The sequence below is a fragment of the Myotis nattereri genome (genome assembly GCF_964212035.1).
Source record: "Myotis nattereri genome assembly, chromosome: 5".
NCBI lineage: Eukaryota > Metazoa > Chordata > Mammalia > Chiroptera > Vespertilionidae > Myotis > Myotis nattereri.
In genome coordinates, this window is record NC_138080.1 from 53,170,844 (window position 1) to 53,195,253 (window position 24,410).

The following is a 24,410-nucleotide window of genomic DNA, read 5'->3' on the forward strand; positions in this document are numbered from 1 at the left end:
ATGTAAATTTTACCTCAACAATCTGTTGATGTTTTTTAAGGGTAAAGTTCTATTCTATAATCTTTAAAGATAGAGGATCTATTTTTTCTGCAAGCCCCAAATCCACCCACAGAGACCACACTAGTCTGATGGGGGGAGGCATATGACCCTGATAAGATACCAGGAGGGACTAGCTTGCAGCTCTATAATTCAGTAGCAAACAAAGTTTGTCATTTCCCAAAATATATCTCCATGACAAAAATAAATGAGACCAATCCCCTCTCACTATGAAAATTACTGCAGTCCCAAGTGTCACTTACAGACCTCTTAGCCCTGTTTGATTCAAGTCTGAAAATCACAAGTACTTGTCTCTAAGAGAGTATCTAAAAAACAGCAGAGCATTAACAAAATCCCTCTGTTCCTCAGATCCAGTGGCTCTCATCCTAGATCTTTTAAAACAGCTAAAGAGAACTGCCTCAGTTTGCCAAGTCAGGCTTTAGCCAAGTATTACATCTACCTTATTTTTATGGCTGCCCAGTCACAGCCCTCTTCCAGTGTTGGGGAAAGTCTCTACAAGATGAGGCTAGGGAAAGGCAGAGCCTGTCTTATTACATAGAAGCCCAAAATACTGATAATCGTGCAACATTCTCCATACCGTAATAGCTTTCACATGGCTTATAAACTGCTTACAATCTGACCCCTACCTACTTCTCCAGCTGCTTCTCATACCATACCCTTCCCTAACACTCTCTATACTGGTCAATTAGGCAACCAAATGTCTATTAACTTCATCTTCACCCTCAGAACGCACAGTGACTCTTCTCTTCCTGTCAATTCAACGCCTAGGCTACAGCCTTTTCTGTAGGTGCCCAAGACCTAGGCTAAAAGAAAAAAGCTCAAGTAATTTTTTCTGGCACTACTTGTTTTTCAAATCCTGAAAATACACCTGACACATTTTGAAAGGCTTTACATTTGACAGTCAGCATTTGTTGGTGAACACTCCATGGAAAATAAAATGTAACATTAACAATTTTGACCCAAATACTAAAAATATCTATCTTAACAATGCAAGATACGGTATTTGAAAATATTAATGGTAAATCCCAATTTAGAAAATGCTCAGAAACAAGGTAGAAACTTTCTAGAAAGGATGGAAAGAAATATGTCTTAGTCTTAATTAGACATCTGGAATTGTACAGGGCTTTGTATCTTCTAAAACACACATTTAACACTGTTCTTTAATTTACTACTGAGCCAGCAAAAATAAAGTGGTATTATAATAATAAACTTAAAGTTTTTCCAATTGTTTCTTAAATCTACCATTTAAAAAAAGTTATTTGAAACTTTTTAATGAAGTTTCAAATGGCTGCATATATTCAACTGGTACTTTGTTCTGCTATCAAATAAAGGTTATATTTTCTTCTAATCTAAAGGACTAAACTCTTAATTTCAGTCAATTCTAGAAAAAAACAAAACAAAAACAGTGCAGAAAGCAAACAACGTGAAAGAAGAAAATAAGCCCCAAATACTCAACTCTAATTGTTACAGTTCAGACAATGAAAGTCGCAGTGCTTAGTGGGCTGATTATGCATGTTAACAGAGGCCATATATTGTTTGTTCCAATACCAAAAAGCACAAATGCCTTCTGTGTCAGACAAAATTATTGAGATTTTTCTTTGCCTACAAAAAGAAAAAGCAATTCTATGGAACTCATAATTCAAATAGTCTTTGAAATTGCCTTCTGTATTGGTAAAATATGGCCTTCTTTAAAAAATGGTTAATGTATTTATTACAAAGTGTTAATTCAATATGGTTCAAAAGTATTAGGTGAACAAGCCTACTACATGGACCCTGAGAACTAAGCAAGGTAACAGGAGACAAGAATTTAAGGTCCAGTTCTGCCCCTTTCTATAAGTCACTTTACCTCCCTAAGTCAATAGCCTCATTTATAAAATACCAGAGGGATCCCTCAGCCTGGCCTGCACCCTCTCACAGACCAGAAGCCATCGGGGGATGTCTGACTGACGGCTTAGGCCTGCTCCCTTAGGCCCGCTCCCTGTGGGCCTAAGCCATCAGTCAGACATCCTTAGCACTGCCACAGAGGTGGGAGAGGCTCCCACCACCATCGCTGCGCTCGCCAGCCATGAGCCCGGCTTCTGGCTGAGCGGCATACTGACCACCAGGGGGCAGCTCCTGCGTTGAGCGTCTGTCCCCAGTGGTCAGTGCATGTCATAGCAACAGGTCATTCCACCGTCGGGCCAAAACCAGCTCTCCGACATCCCCCGAGGGTTCCCAGATTGCGAGAGGGAGCAGGCTAGGCCGAGGGATTCCACCGGTACATGATCAGGGTCAGGGAGAGACACAGGAGGTTGGCCAGCTGAGGAGGGCCCGTGGGAGGGCTCCAGGGCATGTCTGGCCCGTCTCGCTCAGTCCTGATCAGCCGGACCCCAGCAGCAAGCTAACCTACCAGTCGGCTGTCTAGCCCCTGGTGGTCAGTGCACATCATAGTGAGTGGATGAGCAGCCTTAGCATATCATTAGCATATTATGCTTTGATTGGTTGAATGGACGACTGGACACTTAGCATATTAGGCTTTTATTATATAAGACTAGAGGCCCGGTGCACAAAAATTTGTGCACTCGGGGGGGGGGGGGGTGGTTCCTCAGCCCGGCCTGTGCCCTCTCGCAGTCTGGGACCCCTCGGGAGATAACGCCCTGCTGACTTAGGCCTGCTCCCGGGTGGCAGAGGGCAGGCCCAATCCCTAGGTGCAGCCCCTGGTCGGGCTCAGAGCAGGGCCGACTGGGGAGTTGGGGTGCCGCCCCCTGTCATGCACAGAGCAGGGAGGATCGGGAGGTTGTGATGCTGCCCTCAGTCATGCTCAGGGTAGGGCCGATTGGGGGGTTGGGGCACCACCCCCTGTCACACTCAAGGCAGGGTCGAGGGGGAGGTTGTGGCGCCACCCCGTCACACACAGAGTAGGGCCAATCAGGGGGTTGGGGCGCTGCCTCCTGTCATGCACAGAGCAGGGCCCATCAGGGGGGTTAGGGCTCCGTACCGTCACGCACAGAGCAGGGCCCATCAGGGGGTTGGGGAGTTCCCCCCTGTCACGCACAGAGCAGGGCCCATCAGGGGGTTGAGGAGCTCCCCCCCGTCACTCACAGAGTAGGGCCGATAGGGGAGTTGGGGCACCGCCCCCTGTCACACACAGAGCAGGGCGGATCAGGGGGTTGGGGCGCCACCCTCTATCACCCACAGAGCAGGGCCGATCAGGGGGTTGGGGCGCTGCCACTGTCACACTCAGGGCAGGGCCAATGGGGAGGTTATGGCTCTACCCCGTCACACACAGACCAGGGCCCGTGGGGTGAGGGGGGGTTAGGGCGCCGCACCCTGTCACACACAGAGCAGGGCCGATCAGGGGGTTGGGGCAGCGCACCCTGTCACACACTGAGCCGCAGGGCGATCAGGGGGTTGGGGAGCTCCCCCCTATCAGGCACAGAGGAGGGCCGATTAGGGGGTTAGGGCGCCTTCCCCTGTCACGAACAGATCAGGGCGAATAGGGAGGTTGTGGCCCCACCCCCTGTCACACACAGAGCCGCAGGGCGATCAGGGGGTTTGGGTGCTGCCCCCTGTCACTCTGATCCCGGTGCTGGGAGGCCTCATGGCTCCGCTGATCCCGGTGCTGGGAGGCATATTACCCTTTTACTATACAGGGTAGAGGCCTGGTGCATGGGTGGGGGCTGGCTGGTTTGCCCTGAAGGGTGTCCTGGATCAGGGTGGGGGTCCCCACTGGGGTGCCTGGCCAGCCTGGGTGAGAGGATGATGGCTGTTTGCAGCTGGTCACACACCCTTCAGGGTTGGGATCCCCACTGGGGTGCGTGGCCAGTCTGGGTGCGGGGCTGAGGGCTGTTTTCAGGCTGGCGGGTGACTGAAGCTCCCAACCACTCCTTTTTTTCTTTTTTTTTTTATTCTGGGCCAGCTTTAGCTCTGGCTCCAGCTCTTAGGCCTCCGCTGCTGAAAGCAGGTTTCTGGCCTTTGTTTACCTTCTGTATTTGAAACAATGTTGCGATCCTGCTGTCTGAAGCCCGGCGGACTAAAGCAGGTTTCTGGGGTTTTGTTTAGCTTCTATATTTGTAACATAGTTGCTTAGAGTTGCAGCTCAGAGGCCGGCAGCATCAGGCGGGGAACGTTGGAGTCCTCCGTCACTGAAGCAAGCAAGCCTCATGTTTGCTTCCAGCTGCCTGGCTACCAGCCACCATCTTGGCTGGCAGTTAATTTGCATATCACCCTGATTAGCCAATGGGAAGGATAGCGGCCGTACGCTAATTACCATGTTTCTCTTTTATTAGATAGGATGATTATTAACCTCACCTATATGTCATACAGCTCTTATAAAAATCAAATGTGAAATTGCTTGGAAAATTGAATATGCTATGCAAAGATGTTATATTATAGTACATTAATTTCAGCTCAGGACCAACAGGACAAATAATGGAGTAGTTCCATCAACACTAGCATTTACCAATACAGCTACTCTTCCTAACTTTATCACTATGGGTAGGTACCCTAACTATACTTTTTTAAAATGGACCAATATCAAGAAAGAGTTGAAGTATGGTCACAAATGTTACTGTTTGTAGCCTTATTAATTTTTTTATTTTTTCTATCTATCTTGGCAATTTTATGGTTTTAAAAAGAAGATGACCCTCAAACCTAGTGTATTATTATAAAGGAATGGATAAAGCAAATGTAAAATCCAAATAATTATTAAGCCTGGAAGATAAGTACATGGGAATCCTTTACTATTTAATTTTTATTTTATGTTGTAAATTTTTCTTACCAAATATTTTAATCTATTAGCATCAACACTTAATTTTTTTTTATTGTTTAAAGTATTACTTGTCTTCTTTTTTCCCCCATTATTGCCCCCCCCCCGGGCCACTCCCATCCCCAAGAGCAAGCCCCCACTGCCCCAGTGTCTGTGCCCATTGTTCATGCTAATATGCATGTATACAAGTTCTTTGGTTGATCTCTAACCACCCCCCCTCATGCCTTCTCCCCAAGGTTGGACTGTCTGCTCAGTGCCACTTTGTCTCTGGATCCATTTTTGTTCATCAGATTATATTGATCATTATATCCCACATATGAGATCATGTGGCATTTATCTTTCTCTGACTAGCTTATTTCACTTAGCATAATGCTCTCCAGTTCCATCCATGCTGTTGCAAATGGTAAAAGTTCCTTCTTTTTTATAGCAGCATAGTATTCCATTGTGTAGATGTACCACAGTTTTCTAATCCATTCATCTACAGATGGGCACTTAGGCTGTTTCCAGATCTTAGCTATGGTAAATTGTGCTGCTATGAACATAGGGGTGCATATATCCTTTCTGATTGGTGTTTCTGGTTTCTTGGGATACAGTCCTAGAAGTGGGATTACTGGGTCAAATGGGAGTTCCATTTTTAACTTTTTGAGGAAACTCCATACTGTTTTCCACAGTGGCTGCACCAGTCTGCATTCCCACCAAGCAGTGCACGAGGGTTCCTTTTTCACCACATCCTCGCCAACACTTGTCGTTTGTTGATTTTTTAATGATCGCCTTTCTGACAGGTGTGAGATTGTACCTCATTGTTGTTTTGATTTGCATCTCTCGGATGATTAGTGACTTTGAGCATGTTTTCATATGTCTCTAGGCCAGCGGTTCTCAACCTGTGGGTCGCGACCCCTTTGGTGGTCGAACAACCCTTTCACAGGGGTCGCCTAAGACCATCCTGCATATCAGATATTTACATTACGATTCATAACAGTAGCAATATTACAGTTATGAAGTAGTAACAAAAATAATTTTATGGTTGGGTCACAACATGAGGAACTGTATTTAAAGGGCCAGAAGGTTGAGAACCACTGCTCTAGGCCATCTGTATGTCCTCTTTCGAAAAGTGTCTACTTAGGCCTTTGTCCATTTTTTGTTTGGATTGTTTATCTTCCTTTTGTTAAGTTGTATGAGTTCCCTATAAATTTTGGAGATTAAATCCTTATCTGAAATAGCATTGGCAAATATGTTCTCCCATACAGTGGGCTTTCTTGTTGTTTTGTTGTTTTGTTGATGGTTTCTTTTGCTGTGCAGAGCTTTTTATTTTGATGTAATCCCATTTGTTTATTTTCTCCTTAGTTTCCATTGCCCTAGGAGCTGTATCAGTAAAGATATTGCTACAACATATGTCTAATATTTTGCTGCCTATGGAGTATTCTAAGATTTTTATGGTTTCCCGTCTTACACTTAAATCCTTTAACCATTTTGAGTTTGCTTTTGTATATGGTGTAAGATGGTGATCTAGTTTCAGTTTTTTGCATGTGTCTGACCAATTTTCCCAACACAATTTATTGAAGAGATTGTCTTGACTCCATTCTATGCTCTTGCCTCCTTTGTCAAATATTAATTGAGCATAATGGCTTGAGTTTATTTCTGGATCCTCTGTTCTGTTTCCATTGGTCTATATGTCTGTTCTTGTGCCAGTACCAGGCCGTTTTGAGAGCCGTGGCTTTGTAATATAGAGCGTCATCACCTAATTTGTCTTATATTTTCAACTACAAGCTACCTGAATACTGCATTTCAAATCTTCTCCCAACTTTGTCATCTTCTACCTGTCATTCTCATTTCCATGTTAAGCCCATCTTAGATCCTAGCTACCACTTGACCCACATTTCCTCCTACTCTGTCCTCACTGACATTTAGTTCCAGCCCTAGAACCCTTCACCACTGTTCCTCAAACACACCAATCTTATTTTTGCCCTTGCTGTTTCCTCTTTTTTGAAGGTTCTTACTCCCACCCAGATTTTCACATGATGCTCCCTGTCATTCAGGCTTCTGCTCAAATGTCATCTAAGAAGGGAAACCCAACCAACTGATGTAAATCAGCAGCCTTCAATACTCTTTAGTCCTTATCTTGCTTTATAGTAGTAAGGACTACTTTACATCTATAATAATAAAAGCGTAATATGCTAACTAGACCGGACATCCTTCTAGATGACCTTCCAGATGGAGCCGGGGCTGCGAGGGAAGCCTGGGTCCTGGGTGCCTGCCGGCGGATGGAAGGAAGCCTAAGTCTCGGGTGCCTGCCGGCAGCTGGAGGGAAGCCGGTACCAGCAGCCAGGGGAAGGAAGGCCTACTCTTGCATGAATTTCATGCATCAGGCCTCTAGTTATAATATAATTTATGTATTTATGTATATGTTTAAACTTGTCTATGTCCCTCCCCAATGTTTACAACATAAAATCCAACTCCTCCTGACACTCAAAATCCTTTCATGACCTGAACTATCTATAAATTATACTTCTTCAGATAGCCTATTAAATCAAACTTAACTACTCACACTTTCTTTTAATTCAACGGAGTAAATTTTAATATTTTTTTGTTGATTTCAGAGAGAGGAATGGGCGGGGGGGGGGGGGAGATAGAAACATCAATGATGAGAATCATGATCTGCTGCCTCCTTCATGCCCCCTACTGGGGATCAAGCCCATAACCTGGGCATTGCCCTGACCAAGAATCAAACCATCATGGGTTGATGCTCAACCACTGAGCCACACCAGCAGGGCTTACACTTTCTTATACATGTCTCAACTTCCTTTCTCTATGTCTTTGTACAAGCAGGGACCATCACTGCTCACATGCTCAAATTCTACCCACACAGTAAGACTCAGTTTAAATGCCACCTTCAGTGATATTCCTGGCTGATACCCCTCTGAACTGCTACAATTCTTCATCTGTATGATTAGTCTATATTTTATTTATTTAAAAAATTCCTATATTAATCAACACATAGCTTGAGTGCAGGATCTGTACCCAATTTACATTTTAGATCTGAATTATGTAAAAGAAGGATGCAAATATTTGTATATTTTCTTAAATACTAGAAATTGGTATATGTATTAATGTAAATATATTGCAGGGCAGACAAGAAGAATTCAGTCAATAATCTTAGGATATGCTAATAAGTTCCTGACATAATTAATTTGCTTGCCTCCCTTTTTGCTAAAAATACAACTTATGTGCTTGTTTTCCAAACTTCCTTACTTCTACCTTCAAATAATTTTGTCCTAATTAGTTTCTTATATTCACTTATCTTTTCCACTTTCTTGGGTTCAAGTCATAGCTCTTTTCCACATTAGCTATGTTAACACTTCCAGGTCTCTATTGCCTCATCTATAAAATGAAGTAGAAAACCTCAACTGCAAACAGGGTTACTGTAGCACTAAATAAGATATTTTTAAAACCCAGGCTGGCACCTAAAAGGTTCTCAGTGAATGGTGCCTATTAGGCTACAGAAGCAGCAGTTTAAACACATTTCAAGGTATAAAGTTTGAATATTGAAAATACAAAGAACAAAATCTAGCTTTATCTGCTCTAATCAAGATTGAACTGGAATACAAAGCAAGACAAGCTCGTGTTTTTCTCTCTTTTTCAATTCAAAAAGAAAAAAAACCACACACACTGATTTCATAAAAAACAAAACAGACAAACAACAAACAGAAACACAACATGTAGAAGAAGAAAGCATTTTTATGGTAACTGATGAGATAGATATTTTAACAGAAAAAGCATTTGATCAAGAGTTAGGAAATTACCCTGGGATCTGCAATTAATGAGCTAAGTGACCATGAGCAAGGCAATTCACTTTAAGTCTCTTTTTATTCAGAATTGATCATGTTTTCACTCAGTTCAAAATGCTGGAGTTTTTAATTGTTGTTGTTTTGTTTTACTTTTAAGGAAATGAAAACTATCACCCAGGTCATCATAGTCTATTCCTAAAAAATATCTAGATCACTTACACGAGTAGAGTGAGAATTAATTCATTCATCAAATTGACCACCAGTGATGTGCAAAGGTCTGCTAGAATTAATCTGAATTACTAAAAATTCTGATGTATAGAACATTTAAAATTAAGAGAATTGACAAAACATATACAAAGTTATAATATATTAAAATAAGAATTCTTATAAGCAAATATGACCCCCAAAATGTTTTCATTATGGATTTTGAAAAAAGCAGATTTAAGTTAATAGAATACTAATAGTGGGAAATTTTAAAGTCACAAAATATTCCTAAATCCTACTTCAGTTAACAGAAACTCATATAATGCTTTTAAATTGGGGCATAAATTCATATTACACTCACACGCCTGATCTTTTTAAAATATTCCCAGTGGATGCTGCACACCTGGGTATGGCTAAACACATGGGGAATGCCTAACATGGATTTTATTGTTAATTTATAAATAAATTTCAACAATCAATTACTTGGCAATAGTTTCCTTCAGATCATCATCCAAGTTTAACTCTCTATTGAGCAGGAAACTACTTACTAGTTTAGCATATATCCGAGTGACATTCACAAAAACTCACAGTGGTAAACCAAAATACAGGATGAGGCAAAAATAGGTTATAGTTGTTCATATGGAAAATAATACAATAATTAATAAATAATAATACAAGAATAAACTGTGTTTTGTGTCCTCACAACTGTAAACACCCCTCCCCCGCTGCAGAATGCTTTCTTTTATCATTACGAGTCCCATCATTGGCTGTGCAGCTAATCTTTCTGTAGTTCATCAAACTTCCTTTGATCATCACTCAATAGTACAGATGCAGAGATCTGATCATAAAAAATCAAATCCACGAGTTAACATAAATGTAGTATACATAATTCCCTAGTTTCTCAGAACTAAATATAACTACAACACTGCTTGGACATAGGTAAAAGCCAAGCTATTTTGATTTACAAAGAATCCTGAATCCTCCAAAGATAATATATAATTTGCCAACCAGAACTCAAATTTGACTTTTGGACTAAAAATAAATTATCTAGTTCTAAATCCTATATTAAAGCTTGTCACAAAGATGCACAGTGTCTTGTTTTGATTGAAGAAATACTGTGCCAGCATTGTGCCACATATAAAGATGGCAAATTGGTTCAGAAACACTGCAACTAGAGTCAGAAGACAACATGTTGTGTTCTAACCGTGCCAATTTCTAAAAGTTAGTCACTACCTCTCTAAAAATTAAAGATGTTCAACAAATAAATGGGGAAAATAATAACTGTTCTACTTATCTAAGTGAATTACACCAAACTGTCTTAAGGGCCAAAGTGGGACAATATGAAAGTGCTATTCTGTAAAATTTAATATGAGAGGTATTATTAGTATTAGTTATACAAAAAATACCTAGTGACTTGATTTAAATATAAGATTAACTTCTTAATATACTTATTATTCTGATGAACTAGAACTGTGGTTCTTAGGTGGTATATATTAGAAGATCTTTAAAACTTCCAAAAGAAAAAAAAACACACATGGCCCCATGTTTGTCACTGTAGATTCTGATTCAGTGAGTCTGAAATCCAGAACTCAGTATTTAAAAAACATACAAACCTCTACACTTGAATTCTAATGCATACCTAACTAAAGAGAGCATATGAAAGTAGATGAACTCAAATGTGAAACCTATAACTATTATTTCAGTAGAAACCTCATTTCATATTTAGAAAGTTTGACCTGAACTTTTATGTTAATTTTTATGTGAAAAGCAAATGGTAACTTACTTCCCCTTATGAGGAAATCTCTCCCTCCGCTCCCACTCCTTTCCTGTGTCTATGTGTGAAACATTTATTTACAATGGCACATGTTTAGACCAACTAAGTCAGCTTGGAGAGTCTAAAACTTTTATTGAGATAGGCTGACTTTAAATAACAGTGTAAATGCCACCCAATCACCTCAGAGTCAGGCTTGACTTCTTCGGGGGCTGGTTTAATTGTACCAAGAGTAGTAGTATCATTGCTGCTGTCAGACATGCCTAAAAGTAAAATGTGTTAAGCACACATTAAATAATTTAGTTAAACGCTGTATCACTTCCCCAATATCCTTACAAATATTTCACAACATAACTAATTTACTTCAGTCATACTAGTAATTTGTTTTGCAAAGCTATCTACAATCATATGAGCATCTATTGATTATAACAAGTGAACAAACACAACCAAAAATTTAGAAAAAGTATGCAGAATATAAGAATATATACGTCAATGATTTTGGGTTTTTTTTCTTTTAGTTTTTTCATACCTCAATGATTTAAAATACTTTGATAAAATCATTTTAGACATAAAACGGAACTTAAAAGATCTATTAATATATTCTGTATTCATAACTGTGCATACATACTGTTAATCTAATTACTAAAAGTTTTGCACAGGGGTATGGATTAATAATTTTGAAATTATGTTAGGTGATAATAGAACTAAACAAACAGGTAAATAGAATGTAGATACAGAAAACTAGATTTCTCACTGTAGGAGAAAAAATTGAGATAATTCCCAATGACATGTAGTAATGGGGAACAATTTAAAAATCAACCTAACAGATATTCAACTATTCCCATCCACACCATCATTACCAACTTTTAACCAAGTAACTAAATTAACTGTTTGGAGAAGTCTTTTTATTTTCCCACTCAGACTGTGTTACAGAGAAACTAATGAGAAGTAAAATGATAAGCCTCTCAAAACTAAATTACTCCTTGAAAGAAAACTAACTGCAAATGAACTCTAAATTATTCAGTGTACTGTGGCCTCATTCTTCATAGATGGCTAGCTAAATTGCAAAACATTAGAAGTGAAGTCAACCAAGAACCAAGAGAATTGGAGAGCTGCTTCAATTCTGTTATTCAATTCCAAAACCTTCTAAAAAAAAAATCCCACAATATTCATAGGTAATTTTTTTTCCAATGGAAAAAAGCTCAGAGTAAATAATCTAAGAATATAGCTTAATATAGATACATATAGAAATATTCATAGATATGTATATACATGCATTAGTTTATATTTCCTAGAAGTAACCCCAATAATAATAAGCACATACAGTGCCCAGATTTTGGTTTCTAATAACATTCTTCAATAAAGGGAACCAGCAATGCTCCTTGGAGAAATGGCTGATTCTAGGACTGAAGTAGGAAATATACAAGATAAGCCTGGAGCATCTTGTAGTGCCAGAAAGTAAAAAGGTGCTTAAAAACACACACCTCAAACAACAACGAAAAACTCACAATGATGGGGATATGTCAAAGGAATATTGGAACCAACTGAAAGAGCTCACAATGGCCAAAACTGGAACAGTTTAAGCAACAAAATAAGTAAAGTACTATTGGATTATAACTCAAAGTATATCTTAAATATTCAATCTATATATATAAAAGCCCAGCAACCAAATAGCGGAACGACCAGAACATCTGGTCAACCAGTTGCTATGATGTGCACTGATCACCAGGGGGCAGATGCTCAACGCAGGAGCTTCCCCCTGGTGGTCAGTGCACTCTCACAGTGGGAGCGCTGCTTGGCTGACCAGGATGAGCTGCTGACCAGGATGAGGGCACTCCCACAGAGGGCCAATCCCTGCATGCCACACCCCCCAACCAGTGCACAAATACATGCACCAGGCCTCTAGTAATTTAACAAGTGAGGGGAAAGAGGCAAATCTCCCCTGCAGAAGAATTCATAAAAGTTTATGTACTACTCCACTGTTAAGGAGATGGAACATAACTCCCCACTCCTAAATGTGCATTTCCCATAGTGACTTTCTTATAAAAAAAGAGGAGGAGGAAAAAGTAACTTTACAATGGACAAACCTGATAAACAATATCTCAAACCAGCTGATCAAGGTTAACAGCAACAGTGCTAAGGCATATTAACAGTATTTACTCTTGATATGAGAATGGCACCTGACCTCTGTTGTCTTCCTCCCAAAAACACATTGCCCAGTCTAATCATGAGAAAAGCACCAGGCAAATCCCATATGAGGGACAGTCTACATCATACCTGTCCAATAATCCTTAAAACTATCAACTATACTGTGCTATATTTTTCCTTTTAGGCTTATAATTGAATCCCTAAGACCTAGCTCAGTGCTGATGACTAAATATTGATTGAATTGCCAAGTTGATGTTACTAAAGATTTCAGTTCACGGATTTTTATAATTAATAATAGGATTTTGAATATTAATATTTATTAATGTAGGCATCTGAGAAAGAAGGCATCTCAAAACCAAGAGGACACATGACAACTAAATGTAATATGGTATCCTGGATGGGATCTTGGAATAGGAACATTAGGAGAAAACTGAGGCAATCTGAACACGTTAGTTAATAATAATGTATAAATATTGGTTCATGAATTGTGACAAGTGTACTATACCAACATAATATGTTAATAACAGGGTGAACTGGGCATGGGGTATATAGGAATCTCTATACTATCTCTGTAATAATTTTGTAAGTCTAAAACTATTCTAAAATATGATTTTATTATAAAATAATCTAAGAATACTGTGTTATATTTTATAATTATTTTCAATAATTAATAAGTTTATATTAAAATACTAATTTGCTTTCATACACTTGAAAAAACAGTATAACTGGCAGTTTAACTACAACTATATTAACTACTACATTAATAAATATTAATATTCAAAATCCTATTATTAATTATAAAAATCCATGAACTGAAATCTTTAGTAACATCAACTTGGCAATTCAATCAATATTTAGTCATCAGCACTGAGCTAGGTCTTAGGGATTCAATTATAAGCCTAAAAGGAAAATAAGATGTGGTCCCGCACAGGTGGGTATGGTTCAGTTGGTTGGGTGCTGTCCAGTGCACCAAAAGGTTGCCAGTTCAATTTCTGGTCAGGGCACATGCCCAGGTTGTGGGATCAATCCCTGGTGGGGAGGGGGCATGCAGGAGGCAGCCAATCCATGCTTTGTTCTCACACTGATGTTTCTCTCTCTCTCCCTTTCCCGTCCTCTCTAGAAATCAATTTAAAAAATCTTTAAAAAGGGGGGGAAAAGATGTGGTACCTGTCTCCATGGAATTTGGAGGCAGTGCAAGAGAAAGACAATCATATAATCACACAAATAAATGTAAATTGCAACTGTGGTAAATGTATGATGGTAATATCTAATCTGGAAGGTTGGAATATTCCCTAAGGAAGCAAACAGTCAGTTGAGGCATGAAGGTAAACAAGTGAAGGTAATGTAAAGAGAGAGTGGTCCAGACAGGGAGAAAAGCATGTGCAAGGAAAGGCTTTGTAATGTAAGAAGCAAGACAAGTACAAGGACTAAAACAAAGACAGCGTGGTTGAAGTGGAGAGTTAAGCAGAACATGGTAAAAGATGAGGCTAGAGGACTAAGCATTGTTAAGGAGTTTCATTTTTACCCTAGAAGCAATGGGAAGCCATAAAAACAGGAGTGGAGAGTGACAATCAAATGTGTGCTTCAAAATAAGTCACTGTGCTTTCAGGATGGAGAATGGATTAGAAAGGGACCAAAGCCTAAGTGGGTAGACAAGAATGGAGGCCTTCAGGCAAGGTAATAGTAACAAACTAAAGTGATAGCAGTAGAAATGGAAAGAAGTAGACAGATTCAAGAGATATAAAAAGTAAGATTAATAAAACCTGACTAGATATATCAGGGAGAGACAGAGTTGTTAAGGATCACTCCGAGTTTTCTGGATTTACAATAGGAAAGATAATGGAGTCTATTCACTAAAATAAAGAACAAAGAAATAGGACCAACATTTAGGGGGGTTTTTTGGATGTGGGAGTAAGAGGGAAATCAATTTAGTTTTAGACATACTGTATTTGAGATACCTTTAATATATCCAAGAAGTGTCAACTAGAAAGCAAGATATACAGGTCTAGAACTCAAAGGGGGTAGAAAGCACTCATGTTCTTAGAAAAGCTGACATCTCTATGGTTAAAAAGCAGAGAATTATAATCCCCAAATATCCCAGAAAAACATTGGACTCTGACCATCTGTATTTAGTTAAAACAAAAAGCTGAGAGAGAACGTGGCAATATTTTATCAGCTAAAACAAAAACTGCTAGACACAGAATTTTAAAATCTTGGTTCAATAGTATAGCAATTATGTCACTAATTGTATAGTATTTTAAAATTTTATCTGGACTGGCCAATGTTATTGGAAATGATCTATATCTGCACTGTCCAAAGTAGCCACTAGCCACATGTGGCTACTGAGCACATGAAAATGTAGCTGGTGTAAGGAACTCAGTTTTTTAAATCCTATTTTAACTAATTTAAATAGCCACATGATATTAGCATGGGTTTAGTGCTTCCTTCTGTATTTCATCTAATCCCCAACTACTACCTGTGTATTAACTAGGAGTGGATGTGGGGGCTAGAGGGATTAGAGAAATAGAAATTTTCATTCCATCTGCTTATTATATTATTTGAATTTGTATTTCAAAAATATATATTACTTGTATAGTTAATATGTCATATAGAAAAATTAGAAAATGCAGAAAGAGGACAATAAAACTAATCTGTAAACCTACCTTTAAGAAATAATCTAGAATTAACATTAGCGACATATAAAGAGGTTCTACATTTTTAACCCTTTAGTTAGTAGTACCTGTAGCACCACTGATCCAAGTTACTCTGAATTTTGAACCTTCCTCTTCTACCCTATGCCCATCCTCAAACACCTTGAAAATCCTGTTAGACAGCATCGTCTCTAGAACACTACCTCAAAACTGCTAAAAAGAAACATTTAACATTCCCCTTGCCTATCTTCCTTTCACCATCACTCTCTTGTTACCAATGTCACACACTTTAATTAGAAGCCAATCTCTACCCTGCAATGTCCTGAAATCATTTAGTCACTACAGTGAAAAGAGTACAAGCTTTGGAGTCAAGCAACTTTAATTATGAGTCTTGTGGTTCTTCTTTTACTACTCGGGTGACCTTGAACTAATTATTCCTGCTGGTTCTATACCTATCTCTTCATTTGTTAATAGAAAATAAGAATTCCTAATACACAGATAGCATTTATAAAGCCTAATGCCTAGCCAGAGTAGCACTCAATAAAAGACAACTATTATGGACTTTTATGTGCCTAGAGCTGCCCTAGTTGCTAAAGGTAGCACTCTGAGACAAAACAGATAGGGTCCTGGCCACCCTGTAGGTCACATACCACTGCCCAAGGACTCTTTCCACCAGGGATTTTAATTCCTGACCCATCCCTTATTAGGTGTGTGAACTCATATAAAACTCTCAATCTAAAATCTCAATTTCTTCATTTCTAACCTGGTAATACTTGACATAACTGGAATAAAAGTAAAATTAGAATATATGTAAAAGTGCTTTGTAAATCATTATATGCTAAATAAAAGAAGATATTAAACAAAGAGTAACATATTCTTCTTCTCTAGGGCAAAGTTCTCCTTGCAACCAGTGTGCCAAGAATGGATTACGTATGTGCTGAAATATTGACCCACACTCCCCAGCCCCACAGCCTGGCTATAGTCTGCCACACAAATACAATAATTTTCCATGTGTGCCATGATGCAGAAAAGTTTGGAAAACTTGCTCTAAAGCACTATCTCATGTTAATAGAAATGAGGTGGCCAACTTACTCCTGCCCCTGGATGATTTAGGATTCACCACTAAACTCTGCTGTTCTTATGATCCTGCTCCAAAGACAGTGTGTCACAGTTTCCCAAAAGATAAAAGAGCATCAGCTTGAACATCAAAAGGCTGCTAGTCAATTGCTATCATAGTCATACAAAAATGAAACAAAATAAAAATTCTTTGGTGAGAATATGGTAAAGATATTGCCATATTTCCAGAAAAGATTTGAGCAATTTCCAGCAACACCTGCCTGTAATCATGCTAAGACAAAGGTCTAGGAGTAATGGAGGAGAGAGGAATAACATAATTAGATAGATGAAGAAAGAAAAAAGGAATAAAGGAAAGAAAATATATATTTTTGCCTTATAGAGAATAGCTGAGGATCTGCGAGAGCTATTCAGTGGCTTCTGAGACTGCCTAAAGATAGTAGAGACCAAAGGTAAGATTAGTTTTAGATTCTTTTATTTCATAGTATTTTTTATACACCCTGGAACTAATGCTGGTGCATATCTGATTTTTAGACTATCCCTAAGTCATCATCTTCCATATTATATGGAGCTACTCTTTGCAGTCTGTACATATATTGTTAGTTTTTCATCTATAGCCATATTACCTTAAATTCTCTGTTGAATTTACTCCTTATCCTGAATTTATTCCAACTCTATCCCAATTTATCATTCTGGAATATATTTATACCTCCAGACTCTCACAATGCTGAATTTATTTATTACTTAAAAATCTTTATTTTCACATTTTTCAACTCCTCGTATGTCATAATACACAGAGAGAGACTTATATCCACCCCTATGGGAAAAGTCTACCATATAGCACTCCAAATTAATTTCTTTTTGTCCTACTTTTTGGTATGACATTCAACGAAGTATTTATCCACTGTAAATTAATAAAGGAAAATATCTTATTAGCATCTGATACAAAATCAGGTAAGACACCTCCAACTTAGGCCAAAAAAGATGTAAAGAAAATATGGTACAAGCAGTCTAGAGCAGTAGCTAAGAGCTCTCAAACTAGAGTTAGACAGCCTAGGTTCAATCCTGGCTCCACCTGTGTAATTCTGATTACTTTAGCAACAGTTAATCATTTAGTTTCATTAGTAATCATTTAGTTTCTTCATCTATAAAATGGGAATTTTAGCTACTTTTTAAGGATGCTGTAAGGATTAGATGAGATAATCATATAAAGCACTTAGCATAATGCCTGGCACAAACTAAGTAAATAAGTGTTGATTATTGTTTTGGTGATAGATAAAATCTATCTTCTGACTTCGTCATTACATTAGAAGAAAACTAACTTAGCACAATTTACTCTTCATAAATTTATGCTTTCTACTCCTCCCCCAGTGAGGATGTTAGACAGAGGAAAAATTATTTTATTTTGTGAGCAGAACTGGTTACTCTATATGGACTATGATGAGTTGGACTATGATGAGTAGTATAGGTCTCTTCAAGTTCTAACATTCCATGAAACAAGTGCAAACATTTAGAACTTCAATCCTTGATCAACAAACACTTCACAACTAAATCAGTAAGTTCAAATATGCACACCAAACTTACAATAATAATATTCACAAAAGAGAACATTAATATACCTAATATTAAATGGTGGGAAAGGGGATGTTAAGATAAGCAGCAGCATACTGAAAGTTACAGACCACACTACTGAAACATCTTATTTGCCCTTCCTAGCAAAGCCAAAGACCAAAGTAGATGCCTCAAGTGAAAAACAAGAAAATGAAAGCAAACAACTACAATCAGAATTTAATTTTTTTACACTGAACTGTAGTAGGTTGGTGATATTGAATATGTATTTAAAAACTAATAAACCCATTAATTTATAAATCCACAGATCTCCACAGCATTACTACAAATAGCTATCCCTAAAAAGAAACCTCAAAACCACAAATCAGGAACTAAAGTAAGCAGTCTTACTTCCTTCTCTAGGTGTAGGAAAGAATTTAGAAACATTGACGTTTTGAAGTAGAGAGATTTCAGTATAAAGCTAGAATCTCTGCCTTCTACTCTTCCCAAACAAGCTATCTACAATAGAAAAATAAAAGTCTCACAAAAAAAATTTTAATTAACTCAACAAGACACTGATTATGTATCTGGAAGTTATATATCACATATATATATACACTTCATATACATATATATACATATACATGTATACACACATATATACATACATGCATATATATATTTTACACACACATACATATACACACACTATCTGGAGGTTTTATACCTCCTTTGAGAATTTGATAAAAAGAACAGACTCTTCACCCTCCCCCACCCAAAATGCACTCAAAACTTTGCACATGATTTCAGAGTTGGGGTTGAATCACAGACTTCATAAAAGAGGGATCCTAGGACATAACCCAGGATTAAAAATAATTTGAAAAGAATTGGAAGTGAGGCAGAGATTTTTAATCCAGAAAATAAAATTAGAAATACTTTCTATTTTCTCAGATAATGAGTGTCAGAAGTGGTAGTTGGAACAGGGTGTTGGTCATGTCAAACAAGGAAAACAAGCAGGACATATCGGAGGAAAGGTGTAATTAAAACAGTACGAACATATAGTGTGTTATAATCACTCCGAGACGGCGGCAATGAAATGGCCAATCCTGCAGCCTTCACACAGGACTGATGTTAAAAGTAAGCAATGCTGGTGCACATTTCCATGCCATGAAGTTAAATGGTAAACGTGAACACATCCTTGCGGGTGAAAGCACACGCTTAGGAAAAGCCTTGCAAACCTTCCACTTCTCCTTCTCGGATAAGAACCGAGATAGAGAAAGTATATAGTTTAGGAAAAAACTAAGGGAGGGGCACAGAAATCCTAAAAGGGGGGGGTTGGCTAAACGATTTGCAAGAAGTGTAAACTACATGTTTGGAGATCAAAGGGCCCCAAGAGAGAGATAAGAACAACACAAAGGAAGTAATCATAAAATAAAAGGAAAAAGCATCTACAAACTGGGCTTTAAATAAGAAATCTCTCTCCTCTTCCCAGACACGTAAACAGCAGTCACTTGGCACAGAGGAACGGAGAGGACGACAGCACAACTTCCTTCCCAACTCCAGCATTTCTGGGACCTTCCCACAGAAGCAAGGCTCCTCCCCCGGCACCACAGGCCCAAGGACCTCTCGGGGGGACTCCCGCTCGCCCCCTTCCCCTCGCGGCGGGAAAGAGGAAGCGGGGGGTGCAGGGAGGTGAGAGAGGTTACGGCTGGACACCAAACCTGAAGACTTCGTCGAGAAAGACCGGGCTCCTGCAGCCCCCTCTCCCACCCGATGGATGCAATGCCAAGAGGGTGCCACCCTGGCAGGGCCAGCCCTCCTCCTACACCCGGCTGCTTTGGGGGACACACTCAGGGCCAGAAGGGGCAGAAACCAAAGGCCGAATCCGTGGGCAGATATGGCAAAGACTAGGGAGAGAAGTGCCCTGGGAAAGTCCGGAGCCCCAAAGGCAACGTATCGGCCACAGCCAACCATTCAGGATGGCCTTCCGCCGCCTCCTCCCAGGTGGCCCGGCCCCGCCCTCACCTGTCGGCCGGGAACCACCTGGCGGCTCTCACGTCGAGGATTCTTCCTGCCGCTGCTCTCTGGAATCTTCTCAATCTTGGGGAGAAGTGAGCGGAAACGCCACTGGGGCCTTTTCCTTCTTCCCTCCCCCCACGCACCTCGGCTCCTCGGGGGCGGGGAGCTAATGCAGCTGTCACAGCCTCTCACTGACCAACCGCCGAGGACACAGACCTCCCAACGCAGCCTACGACACCCACAGGGAGAGCAGCGGAGCCGGAAGTGAGGAAACCGGAAGTAGCGCTGTCCTCGGCTCAGACGGCCTCTCTCTCCCTCAATCTCGCCCGACCCAGCCACGTCTCTATGGTGCCACGGCACCTCCCCCGAGGCCACCGCCGTCCCCCCCCAACCCCCCCCCCCCCCAGTCTCCGGGAGCCTGGCCCCGCCCCTCTCGCTGCGGCCTTAGCAACCACATCCGGGGCTCCGCCCGTGCGGTTGCCCGGGTAGTTTTCTGGCTTCGGTGGGATCACAGAGGGGCGTGTACGCGGGTTCCGAGGCACCTGCCAGAGCTGGGAGCTTGCGCGGGCCTGAGCTTGACGGGTCGGAGGTCTCCAGGAGCCCTCAGCATCCCTCCTTTCTCATTCACACACCCCGGCCTCGCGCGTTAGGCGTCCCCCCAACAGACGGTGAGCCGGCGGCGGGAGGGTGGAGGCGGACGTAGCTCACCGCCCCGTAAATCACCGGAGAGCCCAAGCTCCTTTCTCCGCTGCGGGAGCACCGAGGTTGCTCCAGTCCCGCGGGGGTGGCAGGTGGAGGGGATGCGGGGTCCGCGAGCAGATGCGCTGCGGGCGCCTCGCCGCCGCTGCCTGGCGCCTGGAGCGCCCCTCCCGGCCACGTCCTCACGCCCCCCCTCGCGGGGAGACCCGACCACCACGGCCGCGGGTATCCCCGAGGTCTCGTCACTGCTCTGTCTTTGCGATCACTGTCTGCTCTGCTCGCTCGCCGACAGTGGATCCCCGTACTTTTCTCTCCTGCTCCTATTTCTTTATCCATAGAACCGATTTTTCCCCCTTTCTTTGCCCTGTTACTGCTTAAGTGGATCACAGACCCCGCTGGACAGTCCCTTTTTCTCAGAGCCCTTGGTGGTTTCCTAAATTGAGGCCCCCAACCTGTACTCCGGACACTCCCCCTCGCCCCGCACCGAGTGGAGGAAGAGTATGAATGGAGGGAGAGTACGGCTCCGCAGTGGTGCGAGACACAGCCGACGCTCCTGTACGTGCTGTGCACACAGTTGACGCCTCCGCACGTGCCTCCCTTCAAGGTTCTGGACTGCTTTTCCTCGGACCGCGTGGCTGCTCATTTCCACCGCCATTTCCTTTAGAAATGCGAAGGGATACAAACAGTGCACTCCATATATACACATATATAAAATAATGTAGTGCCCCAAGGCAGACTCTGCCTCTATAAATTTCTAGGGAGTTTCAGGGAACAGTATATCCCTGTGTACAGATGTCTTCTCCATATCCGTGAATAGTACATACTCATGACACCACAAATGTTTCAAAAATAAAATAACAATATTTATTTTCTAAGATCTCCAGGACATCTCCTCTAGCAGAAATAGCACTGAAATCCCAAAACAAATGGAATAGCAATGGCCTTTATCTTAAATGGTTCTGTTTTTTTTTTTTAAAAGAGCAAATATAAATGCCAATTCACCCAAACTGTCACAAGTTCTGGAGCTTACTATGGCCTTTCAGTTCGGAGCCATTTGTTAGTCTCCATTATAAGAAAAGGATCCCAATTAGACTAATTACTGCTCTTATTGTATAGGAACCGAATGGACTGTAGTGGCTAAGGACAAGGGTTCTTGGAGTTCCCAAAGGTGACCAGGAGGAGCTGCCGGCTGTGCTGGTGGTGCTGGAGTGATGTGTACTTAGAACTGTTTAGGCTGACTGGTGTCTTAAGGACTCCTGCGAGCTGTCTTGAGTTTGGGGACACATAGCTTCATTGCAGTCAGTCTCACTATTAGTCTGTTAACACTCAGGTTTGTGGACACTTGCTTTAGTTATGCGTCCTTCGATGGATGCTGTCCTCGGAAGGTGCTGCTGGCCTTGATAGAGATTCTGATGGACTTGGAACTAATGCTACCTTGTGCTTGGTGAGGGTGCTGTGGATCATGTTAGGTACTTCTCAGTCTAGCGTGATCCTGGCACTGTGCATGATTAGTCCTCATATGCAGTGTGCAGAGCTATATACAGGGTTAATCTTCCCCATGATTTCTGCTGCCTCGAGGGAAATCAGAGTGCAGGTTGGCTGGAAGAAAACACTGGAAGCTACTTCAGCTGGTGGTGGAAAACAGTGAAAGTCTATGCAATTTCTTTGGGAAAAGGAAGCAGTAACAGGTATTCTTCAGATTTGGGGGAAATTTTTCATACTAACTGAAAGACATAATTTTAAACCTAACTCTGCTTAGATGGAGACATTTTTTCTTCCCTCTTTCTTCTCTCCCTCCTTCCTTCCTTCTTTCCTTTCTTTATTACCTCCCTTCCTCCCAACCTTTGTTCTCCCCCCCCCCCATCTATCTTTCTCGGTCTCCCTCCATCCCTTCCGCCCTCCTCCCTCCTCTCCCCCACCCTCCCCCCTTCCTCCTCCTCCTCCTCCTCCCTCTCACCCTGCCCCCTAGAGCTTAGGGAATTCTACTTAACCATTTTTAGGGAGAATGGATCATAACTACTTTTCTCTCAATTGGCAATTATGTTTGGAGAGGTAAGAAAGGAATCGCTGCCTGCCGTATATGTTTATGACAAGGGGATTTTCTACGTATTTATCTTTGCAGTGTTATTGTCTATTATTCAGCTTTCAAAAAATCAGGTACCATGTATTCATTTGGCTTATGAGGAACTCTGGCAGCCTATCTCATTTATTGGCCAGAAGGAAAGGAGGCAACAGGTTAAAGGATATTGTTATTGTTCCTTTCTGAATGAAGTAAAAGTGAACATGACCTTTTCTCTTTGCTTTAGATGTTGAATATTGTATACTGCTTATCAATATTATTTCCTCAATGAAAGAGGAAGGTGATACCTTTAGGTATTTTTTTAAAATATATTTTATTGATTTTTTACAGAGAGGAAGGGAGAGGGATAGAGAGTTAGAAACATCAATGAGAGAGAAACATCGATCAGCTGCCTCCTGCACACCTCCTACTGGGAATGTGCCCACAACCATGGTACATGCCCTTGACCAGAATCGAACCCGGGACCTTTCAGTCCTCAGGCCAACGCTCTATCCACTGAGCCAAACCAGTTTGGCGATACCTTTAGATCTTTTTGAGGGGAATTCCAGTAATGTCGTAATATTTTCATCGCTCTTTATTAGCAGTTCCCTTTTCATGCAGAAATAATTAGTTACTGATTGCACAGTATAATTCTCTGGAAACAAGTTCTTTATTAGAGGATACTGATTAATGGAACACTTAAAGAAGCCCACAAGTGGTAGAATAAGTAGAACATAAGAGTAGACATTGTTTGAACTACAAAGAGAAAAAAACCTGAACTTAATCATAATTCCATTACCTAGAGTCAACATTCAACATTTTGGTTAATGTCTTTTTTTCTATGCATATATATTTTTTCTTCATTAACAAATCATTATTGAGAACCTTCTGTTTACTAAGCACTACAGGAATAGCCATGACCCTCTGGCCTCCTGCAATTTTGAGTATATGTTGTATTTCTTGGTGTAGTATTGCATTTTGCTTTTTTTCACTTATTATAGTATGGAATTTTCCTCTCATCATTAAATATTCTCCTTTAGTGACTCAGTAGTATTTAGCATAGATTTTCCTTAATTTATTTATATCTAATCCTTTTGGTTGCACATTTAGGTTATTTTAAGTCTTGTCTATAATTATAAAACAACTAGAGGCCCGTTGCAGGAAGATTCCTGCAAGAATAAGGCTTCTTGCAGCTGCCCTGCTCCCTCCCATCTCCGCTGCCTCAGCTCTGCTCCGTCTCTGCTGCCTGGGCTCCCTCCCTTCTCTGCTGCTTCAGTCCCTTCTGCAGCACTTGGCTTCCTTCTACGCTGCCTTCAGCCTTTGCTCCATGCCTGTGTATGCAAATTAACCACCATATTTGTTGGGTTAATTTGCATACTCACTCTGATTGGCTGGTGGGCGTTGCGGAGGGACAGTCATTTTGCATGTTTCTCTTTTATTATTGTAGATGTGAGGGATATTATAGTGTGGTAGAATTCTAAGATGATTTCCAATGATCCTCACTTTGTATAATTCTCTTCCCTGTGAACGTGATAGAATATCATTCACATGATTGTTATATACAAAAAAAGACTTTGCAGATGTAATTAAGGTTACTAATCAGTTGACTTTGAGTTCATCAAAAGGGAGATGACCTGAACTGATTACT

General features: G+C 40.8%; 1 protein-coding gene across 2 annotated transcripts in view; it reads right to left on the reverse strand.

Moving 5' to 3' along the window:
- The window catches only part of ARFIP1 (ARF interacting protein 1), an 83,312-nt gene extending 62,947 nt beyond the window's left edge, over window positions 1–20,365 (reverse strand). Inside the window, exon 1 of one of the 2 annotated variants that reach the window (XM_081092258.1) lies at window positions 20,011–20,365. The gene's annotated coding sequence lies outside the window, so the exon portion shown is untranslated. The remainder of the gene's footprint in view (window positions 1–20,010) is intronic. The other variant, XM_081092257.1, reaches the window with a different exon arrangement.
- Window positions 20,366–24,410: the final 4,045 nt, after the last annotated feature.